The sequence below is a fragment of the Eulemur rufifrons genome, chromosome 8 (assembly GCF_041146395.1).
Source record: "Eulemur rufifrons isolate Redbay chromosome 8, OSU_ERuf_1, whole genome shotgun sequence".
Classification (NCBI taxonomy): Eukaryota; Metazoa; Chordata; class Mammalia; order Primates; family Lemuridae; genus Eulemur; species Eulemur rufifrons.
In genome coordinates, this window is record NC_090990.1 from 96,908,451 (window position 1) to 96,920,721 (window position 12,271).

Genomic DNA, 12,271 nt, shown 5'->3' on the forward strand with positions numbered 1-12,271 from the left:
ACAGTAAAATGATACATAAGGCACAACAGGAGAAGAGAAGAGGCAGAGATTAAATTTGTGGAAAACCTTAAGACTAGGAGTTGGCCAGGTATAAAAGGAATGAAAGACATTACAAAAGAGGGAATAGCATATGCAAAAGCAGTAAAGTGGGAAACAGCATCCTTCGTTGTAGCTAGATTGTGAAGGGAATTTATGCTAGAGATTGCTCTTTATTCTGCAAACAAGGAGTCATTGAAGGGTTTTAAGCAGGGAAATGTCAGTGCCAGATTTGCATTTTAGAGCATTAACTTTGGCAGTGGTGGATGGATGGATTGGCAGATACACATGATTTGATGCAGAAGCCTGACCCTTCCAGTACCATGACATTGAATAGGACCACTGAGTGTGATCCTGTCTTAGATCCTATGGGTAAGGTAGAGAAAGCACCCAGAACACTGTTATAGGACCCATACACCAATACGGGGGCTGGCCCTCAGATACAGACATGAAGTTTCATAGAGTAAGTAAGAGATGAGGTATGATGACCAACTGTCCCAGTTTGCCAGGGACTGATTTGTTTTCTAGGACTTCCAGTGTGAAAATTGGGTAAGTCCTGGACAAACTGGGATGGTTGGTCACCTTAGGCAGTTCCTGACAGAAACAGCCTTCTCTCAGTAGCACCTATTACCCAGACCGTCTCCTTGGCAACCAGCTAGGGGGGTCATCTTCGGGGCAGTTGGAGGGAGGGGGAATGCTAAGTGAGTTTTTTTTTTTTTTTTTTCTGTTTTAGGAGAGGGAAGAGGAGGGAAGGAGTAGGGGGTGGTTAGTCAGAATAGCTAGGCCAATTGAATAGGAGGAGAGAGAAGGCGGCCAAGTAGGAGACAGAGGATGGATGTTGGTTTCTGGTCTAGGATCCCACCTCCCTTGTCAGAGATCTTGGGCTCTCTGGTGGTAAGGAGCATTGCAGTCTCAAAACAACAAGTATCACAAAGAATGAATGTATGTATGTAGCTTTTCATTTATGCATAGGTTTCATATGCTCATATATTTATTCATTCACCATTTATGGAGTGCCTACTGTGTGCCTGGCAATTTGCATATACTATAACATTTAGTCTTCATGCACAACCCTATGACTCGTAGGTAGTATTATTCTCATTTTTCAGATGAGTAAAATGAGCCTCAGGAAATTTGGTAACTTCCTACATATCATACCTCTAAGCTCCTGGTGGAGCTGAGATCTTAATTTAGGGAAATCGCTAAAGTCCCTGGTCATTCATTCCAGCAAACCAGCATACCTATCACGCCTGATCAGAAGGGTTCCCTGGGGGCACCCGTTAAACATAATGCAAGTACCCAGGATATTCTGGTTCTGTAGGTTAATGATGAAAATTCCTGTCCTTAGTGCTAACAAGTACTTTTTAGGTGATTCCTAGGCCCCAACAATCCTGAGAAACAGCACACTGCAGCCTGGGTCTCTTGACAAAGAGCTCATTGATTCCCAAGGGTACCATATGTGTAAACAGCTCATTAGAACACAGTTGTGTTAAGGTGTAAACCCAAAAAATACCACTGAGTCTTTCAATAAATAATTTTCTTGACGCTTCCTCTCCAGTGATTATTAACCTTGTCTGTAAAGTTCTGTGCAACTGGGCCCTTGTCTATCTCTCTGACCTCCTGTAACCTCGTGGCCACACTAGTCCCCGTTTTTTGTATCTCCAGCACTCTAAGCTCATGCCCACCCTAAACCTTTGCACTGGATGATCCTTCTGAACTGGAACATTCCTCCTCTGTGCTGAGCCATTCTTGCTTTCATTTCAGCCCACATGTCACCTTCTTGGAGAGATCTTCTCATCCCCTTGCAATCACTTATTTTCTGCTACTTTCTTAATAATTTATCTTTTGTTTATTTATTGTTCATATTCCTTCTCCCAGTAAGTGTAAGCTCTGTGAGGAAAGAAACCTTGTCAATTTTGATCAAAGTTGTGTTGCCAGAAACTTAAAAGGTTTTGCACATAAGAGGGCCTGGCACATAATAGGTGCTTATTAAATGAATGAATGAAAGAGAATACTCTCACTCATCACATCTGGAGAAGAATGTTCACAGTCTTTGGTTTTATACTTTGATTTTACAATCAAGTAGTTTTGTCTTAGGTCCAAAGTAAATCTCTCACTGCCATTTAAGGTTTTTCCCTCTGGTTCTTGAAAGAAGACATCTCTTTCTTTTTACTAGCCTCTATATTATGTCCCTCTAGAGGCTTTAAGACTGTTATTAAATTGCCCCTCAACCTCTTGTACCTTAGGTGAAATGTCTTAATTCTTAACCTTCTGCCAGTTCTTTTATCATTTTAGTACCTCTTGTCTAATCCTTTTAGCTTAAATAGTTGGGTTCAGAACAGGTCCCAGTAGGTGAGTAAGGCCATGGCTGATGGTTATGAGTTGAACATGAGATGCTATTCCAGGCCCTCTTGTAGGTTTCTTGCTATTCTTTATTTTTAAACTGTCTCCTTAGGCTAGCTCATGGTTAGCTTGTGGTCCATTTTGGTCCTAAGATCTTTTTAAGGCCTAAAATTCCAGAGCTTGCTACCACTAAAGTATTACCTTGCCAGGTAATATCTGTTGAGGTTTGCCACCAGGGCTTCCAGTCCTAGGGCTTGTGAACTGGTATACCCATGTGCCCATACCTGTCAAATTGACGATTGTTGCTGGTGTTCCTATGGCTATGCCAGAAACGGAGGCAGATACACTTCGTATTCTTGCTATGTTCATGTGAAGCCATTGCTAGTTTTCATGTGGGGTATGAAGGCCCGAGAATGACTATGTGTACTGCTCTGAGAAAGTTTAGCCAGTTCTGGGTCCAGCTACAAGGAGATAGTTCTGACTTATTGGAGAGGCAGTGCAGGACAGTTGAGAAAGCATGGCTTTTTGAATTAGACTCACCTGGGTTTAAATACCAGCTGTGCCACTTTATTTGAGATCAGTCTTTTCATTTGTTAAACATTAGATGTTATTATTGTCTATCTGGTAGGCTTGTTGTGAAGATTATGAAATGCAGACATTTATATAAAACTCCTAGCAGAGAACTCCATGCATGTTAGTTACCTTTCTCTGTGCCTCCTGCACCTTGGAGCAGATACGTGAGGATGTTTCTCTGTTTCTCTGAGTGTATCATCGAATCTTGCCTTGTGCCCACTGTCTGAATATAAAGTATTACCTGCATATAGATTTTCAGTTACAGTAGCTTTTTCATTTTTATGCCTCTCAGTTTAGCCTGCTCTCTGCTACCCTCGTGTGGCCACCCTGACCCCTTGTCATTCCTGATCCTCTGCTCCCTCGGTGTGGCTGCTTTGCTGTAGTGCAGCCACTTCCCAGCTGCTTGGCAGACCTAGCTCCCAGCTCCTCTGAGTTTCAAACGTGTACATGAAATACTTTTCAGTTTAATTTTAGTCTTCTCTTCTGACCTTTTCTCGTTCATTTCTAATATGTATCTCTAATATATCTGTCAGAGATACTGTATGAAGCACATCCTGCATGTTGAGAGTTTGGACCCAGTAAGGTCTTTTCAAGTTTCAAATCCCATTATCTGTTTCCTTGTTCCACACCAAGTTCTGTTTCCTACAAATGCTGAAAGAACAGTACACAGTTGGCCCTTGAACAACACAGGTTTGAACGGTGCAGATTCTTTTACATGCTGATTTTTTTCGATAGATGAAGTAGGCTCTCCATATCTGTGGGTTCTGTGTTGGTAGCCAAACAGGGATCACAAATACAGTATTTGAGAAATGTGAAACCCATGGATATGGAGGGCAGAGTTTTCTTATGGGTGGGTTACACTGGTCCCACAGGGCCAACAGTGGGACTTCAGCAAGTGCAAATTTTGGTGTCTGTGACGGGGGGTGGAGGGCTGGCGCAGAAGGGGAATGGTGGTGGTGTTGGCGAGGTATCCTGGAATCAATTCATTCCCTGGGGATACTGAGGGACAACTGCATTGCTATAGGTTATTTAACCATAGAAAGCTCCTCTTTTTTCCCCTTCAAATTCAAACCTCTGTAAGTTAATAAGTAAAAGCACACCCATTCTTGCCATGTCAAAGGGTGGATCTTGGATAGATCCAGAATGTCAGTGCTTCACACTGAGGATGTGTGAACGAAGGATTTATTTGCTTTCTTCCTCTTCTAATTGCATAGCATTTCTAGCACTGGGAATGAGGGATTATTTAGAATAGAGTAAGTACCCTAGTTTGTTTGGAAAACTGTGTGGATGAGAGACAGGGGAAATAAATTTGGCAAGAAGGCTTTAAACCAAATTTGGAAAGGTGAGATTTGAAAACTAGACACCAAAGTGCTTTATCTTTATCCCAATGTCAATTGGAAAAAATTTGTAGCAGGATGTTATGTGATTGAATTGGTATTTAAAGATTAATCTTTAGATTCATATGGTAAAGATGGTAGATTTTTAAATTTGTAAATTCAGTGTAATACTATACTAAATCCCAAGAAGACATCTTATGGAACTTGACCAGCAGATTCTAACATTCCCTTGGAAGATAAAGTCAGGAATAAATAGCAGTGATTTAAAAAACAACAACAACAACAACAACAACAACAACAAAACACATGGGGTTAGGGGGGAAGAGAGTTTTCTAGCTATCCTAAGCTACTTTAAAGTTATAGCAATTAAAATATGAAATCTTGGCACAGGAATATACAAACAGATCCACGGAACAGAAGAGAAAGTGTAGTTACATGCCAACTTGGAAATTTAGTATATGAAGAAGAACTACGTTCATCATATACTACACTTCTAATCAGTGACTAAGGGATTGAACTGCTTAAATACATTAGAATAATTGATTGTCTATTTGTCAGTTGGTATGAGATAGATCTAGCATTCTCTTATATCATATATAACAATATATTTCAGATGGACTTGTGCTACATTTTATAAACAAATCAACACACACACACACACACATATATGTATATATATTTATTTATTTTTGAGACAGAGTCTTACTCTGTCTCCCTGGTTAGAGTGCAGTGGCCTCATCATAGCTCACTGCAACCTCAAACTTCTGGACTCAAGTGATCCTCCTGCCTCAGCCTCCTGAGTAGCTGGGACTATAGGCACATGCCACCACACCTGGCTTAATTTTCTATTTTTAGTAGAGAAAGGGTCTCACTCTTGCTCAGGCTGGTCTCAAACTCCTGACCCCAAGCAATCCTCCAGCCTTGACCTCCCAGAGTTCCAGGATTACAGGCTTGAGCCACCATGGCCAACCTTAAAAATATCTTTAAAAACTGTAGAAAAATATATTTAATCTTGAAGTAGGAAACACCTTCCTAAACAAGTCACAAAAACTAGAATCCATAAAGGAAAGGGCTGATAAGATTTACTGCATGATTTTTAAAATTGATATAATTATGGTCTTATTGACAAATTATAAAAGTAAGTTACAGACTGAGAAAATTTTATTTATAACATATATGCCAAAGTATCAAAATTGATAATATGCAAAATATCCAGCAAATAAACATAAAAAAGACAAACAGTCCAATAGAAAATTGGGCAAACGCTATGAGTAGGAATTCTCAGAAAAAATACAGTTGTCCAATAAACATCTGAAAACATGATCAGCTACATTTGGATTTTGAGACATACAAGTTACAGCACCAAAGAGACCCTAGACTGTTAAAAAGCATCAAAGAACTCATCAAATTGTTAAAAATTAAAATGATGGATGATATTCAGTGCTGGCAAGTGTTTAGGGAAATAGGCACCTTCATATATTGTTAGTGAGAATGTAAATTGGTACAGCCTTTTTGGAGATATTTTGGCAGAATGTATCAAAATTAAAAATGGAAATACCAGCAGTGCTATTTCTATAAATTATGCTGTAGTTCTGTTCACACATGAGTGCCATGATTTATGTACAGAGATGTGCACCACATCATTTTTTCCAGGGGTGAAAAATTGAAAACAGCCTAAATATTCATCAATACTGAATTGGTTAAATAAATTATGCTATATCATGCTTTGTAATAACACATTGCAGTCAAAAAGAATGAGGTAAATTTATAGCTACCAACATGGAAAGATGCAGAAGGTGTATTGTTAAGTGAAAATACAGAGAAAATACATATACCCCTTTTGTGTAAAATAGGGAAAAAACATAAAACAATATATATGTATACATTAAATTTCTATACATGTAGCTGTGTGTTTAAGTAAATGAATAGTTACTTACTGGCTGTGCGACTTCAGGCAAGATACTCTCCTCAGTATTTTAATTTCTTTGTATGGCAAATAGAGATAATAATTGTACATGTCCCCTAGGGTTGTATGATGTGAAAACTAAATAAACTAATCGATTTAAAGTGCTTTGAATAGGGCCTGGCATGCAATAGGCACTTGATGTGTGTTTCTACTGTTCAGATACATATTAAACTTGGGAAATTATTATCTGGGGTGGGAGTGAGATTTAAGGCATAAGAGGAACTATAATTGTTTATATTATATACTTAATATTTTTTCAATGATAATGTACTTATGTATTGAGTGATTAGAAATTTAAAAACAATTAAAATTTATTCTACGAAGATCAGTTAAAAGATGATTATAGAAATCTGGGAACAAAGTAAAACATTCCTGAGCTAGGGCATGGCATGGAGAAGGGGAAGGAGGGACTCCGTTGGGTGTTGGTTATGGGGAGCAAGAGAGAGGGACAAGACAGGAGCAGCTCTCAGCTTCGGCTTTTGAGTGACTTGGAAAATGCTGAACCATGGAAAGAAATAATGGAGTTAGAAGAAGCTTTTTGTGAGGTGTAGTACTTCAAGATCGAGGAAGATTAGTGTCTTAGTTCAGGCTGCTATAACAGAATACCATAAACTGGGTGGCTTAAACAATGGATATTTATTTATCACAGTTGTGGAGGCTGTGAAGTCCAAGATCAAGGTAATTCCAGTTTGGCTCCTGGTGAATGCCCTCTTCCTGGTTTGCAGATGGCCACCTTCTCAATGTGTCTTCACGTGGTGGAGAAAGAGATCATCTCTCTTTTGTCTCTTCTTACAAGGACACATTCCATTTATGAAGGCTCAACCTTCATGACCTAATTACCTCCCAAAGGACCACCTCCAAATACCATCACATCTGGGATTAGGGCTTCAACATAGGAATTTGGAGGAGAAACAAACATTCAATCCACAACAATTAGTTTTGTTTAAATTATGTTGAGTTTAAGATGATGGGAACCAATCTAATAAAAAATAATTTGGTAGACTGGATATGAAGACTGGAGCTCTAGAGAAACTTGAATCTTCTACCACTTTGAAGTAGAGCAGCAGAAAAAGTCCAAAGTTCTCAGATCTTATTTTCAGAGTTCCCATCTAGTATTTCCATTATAAAAATCAAGAATTGTGGTATTATGAACAATCTCTGGGCTAGGAGTACAAATACCTGTTCTATTGGTTTTGTTTGTGTATTTCATTTTTTTCCCAGTAGCCGTATATTATATTGAGCAACTACCATGTGCCAGGGACTGCCCAGACTGTCAAGGATAGAAAGAACTCAGATGGCTCTCTGTCTGGTAGGAACAGACATGCATGGGATTGATTGCATTACATTGTGCTCAGTGCTCCAGTAGCCATATGCACAGGGTGCAGTAATGGTGTGAAGATGGGTGTGATCCAATCTGCTTGGGGTTGTGGTGGATGTCAGCGAAGATATTATAGAAAATGTGGTGATTGAGCTGAATCTTCAAGGAGGAGGAACAGTCTTCCAGGCAGATGTCAGGGTGGAGACAAGAGAAGGGCATTCCAAAAAGAGGAAATATCACAGCATACCAAGGTATGCTAGTATGGGACCAGGAATTTTTTTTTTTAATTTTTTTTTTCATTTAGGGAGCTGAAGTACTTTGGCATTGCACAACATAAGCTGAGGGATGAGATTGGGGATAATAGTAAATGAAGTTAAAAAGATGGACGGGAATTGGGTTATAGATGGCTTTTAGGCTCTTCTCTAGGCAATAGAGAAATGCAGAGAGGTTTTGCCTTCCATTGCTGTGTTTGTGGTGAGGCTGATTGGTGGAAGGGAAGACGGATGGTTACAGGTAGACAACTGAGGGATTATTAAAATATTTAAACAGTCCTTGTTACAGAGGATGAACTCTGTGAACTAAGCCAAAGCAATGGGAATGGAAAGTGAGGTATGGATCTGAGAGCTTTTCAAGAGGCAGAATGGATAGATCTTAGTAGCTGATCACATTTGGAGGATAAAGATGGAGGAGAGATCTTGACAGGCTCCTTGTTTCTGGCTCAAGAGACTGGATGGTGGGTTTTGTCTCCCTAAAACTGCTTTTATCAAAGCAATCTTCTTTCAATTTACTATAATGTAACCAATTCTATGACTGTGGTTTAGATCTCCATTATATCTAAACTACTGCAAAAGCCTCCTTCTTTACTGTGCCCTCTTGAAATCATCCACCGCACAGCAGCCAGTGATCTGTCTAAAATGCAAATCAAATCACAGTTCTGCTTTACTTAAAACCCTTCAGTGCCCCTGCATCTCCTGCAGGATCAAAATTGGTCTTTAACATGACATATGACAATCTTCATGACCTGATCTTTGCAGCCACATATTTTGTCACTTCCTACCTGGGAATTTGGACTTAAGCAAGAAGATATCTTGTTTCTTGTAGCTTCTTCCACAGATAAGATGGTTTTGGGTTATATGATTACTTGTGCTGTTTTCTGTTCTTAGAATGCTTTCTCTCTTTGGCCTCCCCAACACACACACAAACACACACGAACACACACACACACAGTCTCTCTCCACTACCCCAACCCTTCTTTTGCTCTGATTGACGGCTGTTCTTACCTTAAACCTCAGCATAGGTCTATAGCTCTAGAAAACTCTTAAACTTTTCAGACTGGATTAGTTTGCCCACTTTCTTTGGTTTTGTAGCATGTTGGACCTATCTCTATAGTTAGACAACTTTGTTTCATGATTCTGTTTATTTTTCTGTTTCTGACTGTGACTTTATTAAGGATAGATATGGTGTCGTCATGGCCCAGCACATTTCTTGTTATGCAGTAAGGATTTATAGGTTTGTAGAATCAATACACTAATAAATGAGTAGGGGGATGGTGCTAAGCATTAACTAAATTAGTACACTATGAAGAGCAGAAGATTCATGGGGAAATATAAGTTCCAATTTGTACGTTTTACAACTGAGATGCCTGTGAGTCATGCAGGGATGGGGGATGGTACTGTGAAGATGGCTGAGTACACCAGCTGGATTTCATGTGCGATGTCTGGTTTTAAGATATAGATAAGAGGGTTTTCAGTACATGGTTGTTACTACATGCTGTGGTGCCATTTAAGATTATCCAGGGAGAAAATATAAAAGAAGAGAGCCCAGGCACACTTTAGGGCAGTGTTTTTGACCACAACCCACAGAAGAAATTATTTTTTGTATTATGACTCAGAACATACATGCCCATACATATACATTCACGTGTAGCTGAAACAAAAATTTCATGAAACAATACATGGTCTTTTTAGAGGGTTATGCCCTCTGATATTTTCTTTTTTTTATTCTGTCCTGTCCTATCCTATCATTTATTTTCTCTGCTATATAGTAATATAAAAATGCTGCTAACCTTCTGACTTGCAGTCTGATATGCATGCTGCTCTTTGGAACACTGATATTTAAGAAGGAAGAGGGGGGCTGGTGAAGGAGACAGAGAAGGAGGGCCTGAGGACCAGGAGGCCAGTGAGGAGAGAGGGAGCACCCCAGATGCAGGGGAGTGGACATTTCTGAGGATGCAGGTGTGGTCACTAGTGTGGAATGCTGCAGAAACGTGAAGTGGGACTGTTGAATTTGATAATTAGGAAGAAGCCGTTGGTGATTTTAGGAAGGATGCTTGGCAGAGGGGAAAAGGGAAAAAGTCTGAGCACAAGCTATTCTTTTTAAAAATAGAGACTGTCAGGTCCTGGTCTACTGAGGATTTTTCCATCCTTTATCTCATTTAGTCCTTATAATGACCTTACATGCGAGGTGTTATTACTTCTGTGGATTTTTAAAATCAAATGAGTAATCTGAGTCTCAGAGTCATTTCAGTGCCTTTAGATGTCCATCATCACACAGAGCTGGGAATTCAAACCCTGGTTATGCTGACTTGAAAGTCTGTAGTTTTCCAACTGGATAATAACTGATAGTCTATTTTTGTAATATTGGGTAAGTAATTTAATTTCTATGGGCCTGAGTTTACTAATCTATGTAATTACAGATGGAGTGGCTTGACAAAAATTATAGACTACAGAAATATAAAAAATAAAGAGCAAACATTCACCTACTTAGCATTATCAATTTAATCTTTAAACTAGATTTTTTTACATTTATAAAAGTAATACAAGCATATGGCCAAAATTCAACTGATGCATAAGGTTAAAAGAAGTAATTATTTAAAATTCCTTTTCCATTTTGAGCATTCTGTGATTCCTAAAAGAGGTTATTTGATACTTTTTGTTTTCAAGTTTATAGTTAAGACTGAATACGAAGCATTTTACTCTTTTCCTCCCACCCCTTCTTCACCAATCTTAGTTTAAAGGCTGTCGAGTAATTCCATGCAGATACCTCTTCAACATACTGACCTCATTTCCTTTGGACGTATATACCCAGCAATGGGATTGCTGGATATATGGTAGTTCTGTTTTTAATTTTTTTAAAGAAACTGCTTACTGTTTTCCATAATGGTTAGCTAGAGATAACTATTCCCCAAGATATATATACTTCAAAACATCATGCTGTACGCAATAAAAACATACAATATTATCTGTCACCTTAAAAAATTTAAAAAGAGCGATTCGGTGACACTGTAATGAAATAAAAAGAACACTGAATTGGGAGTCAGAAAACTTGCAATTGAGAACCAGATTTGTGAATGACTGTCTGACTGATCTTGAGCAAGTTGTTTGATTCACCTGGACATCAGTTTCTTATGTTTTAACTTAAGGTAGCTGGGAGGGGAATGAGCAACTAAGGAAGAGATCATAGAGAGCTCACTTAGCTCACCGAGACCTTTACTCCACCCTGTGACCCTTCCCGGGCCCGTCCCTCCCACCCCCATCCTATCCTTAGGACACTACTCTACGATTACAAAGACCAGAAAGAGATCTGGAGGGAAAGGTTCCAGATTCTTGATCCTGGAACAAATCATAATGGGAGAGCTTGTGGCTCTCAGCGGCACCTTCTGTGGGGGCCTGGAGTGGGCACAGAGGTCAGGACACTGCACCGGGGGCTTGTGCAGCCCACCACGTATGAGCTGGGTGACTTTGGGCAAACCAAATGTCTTTGATCAAGCAAGCTTCTTCTTTTATAAAAGGAGGATAATGGTAATTATTCTTCTCCTAATCTAGGATAGTTTTGATGATAAAATGAGATAAAGAATTGAAAATACTTTTATCATTATCACTGCCGTTAATGCTGTTTCTTAGAATCATAGACAGGTAGCACGAAGAAGGGCCTTGGAAATTCAGCAACCACCTCTGCAGGAGGAGACCCCGAGCACAGAGGAGAGGAACTGGTGTACTCAAGGTAAAAGTGCTTCCCCTGGGCTCTGTCTTCAGGGTAGGGACGGGATGTTCTTTAGGGACACACTTTAGATGGGCTACTCCTGCGTAGTCAATGACCTACTCTGTATAAGAATAAACCATGTATTGACCCCTCTGCAGTTTGTCAGACATGGGTTCCTGTGTAAGGACGAGTTTATTCTCTCGGATCGAAACTTTCATGGTCATACTTTTCTGTTTAGTTGAACTGAAACATTGTAAAAGATGAACACTTTTCTTCTCTTGCCATTGTGGAGTCTGCTTTACTGTGTTCCTCTCAAGGCTTCTTCCAGGCTGAATGGGATGTGGAGCTGAGGTAGGCAAAAAGACAACAAAAGCCCAATTTACTCATAATATTAGGCAAAACCAATGTTCTTGAATCCTTGGCTATCACCATGGAATCATTGACCCTTTAAGGATCCGTCTTCTTATTCTTTGGCCTCTGGCCTAGAGCGTCTGGCCCTTTAAGGACCAGGGGCCCCATAGGGACTGAAGATTAAGGAGCCTAGTTGCCAGCCCATCCCCATGGCAACTCAATGCCATGGGGATTAGCAGGGCCCTATTCAGGGCCTCCCAGTTTTAAAGCCAGTGGTGCACAGAGTCCCAGGCAGAGAAGTAAAACAAACACAGTTGTGTTGCAGAGCCAGGCAGAGTTCAAGATGTCTGAGGGTAAACATGGGGA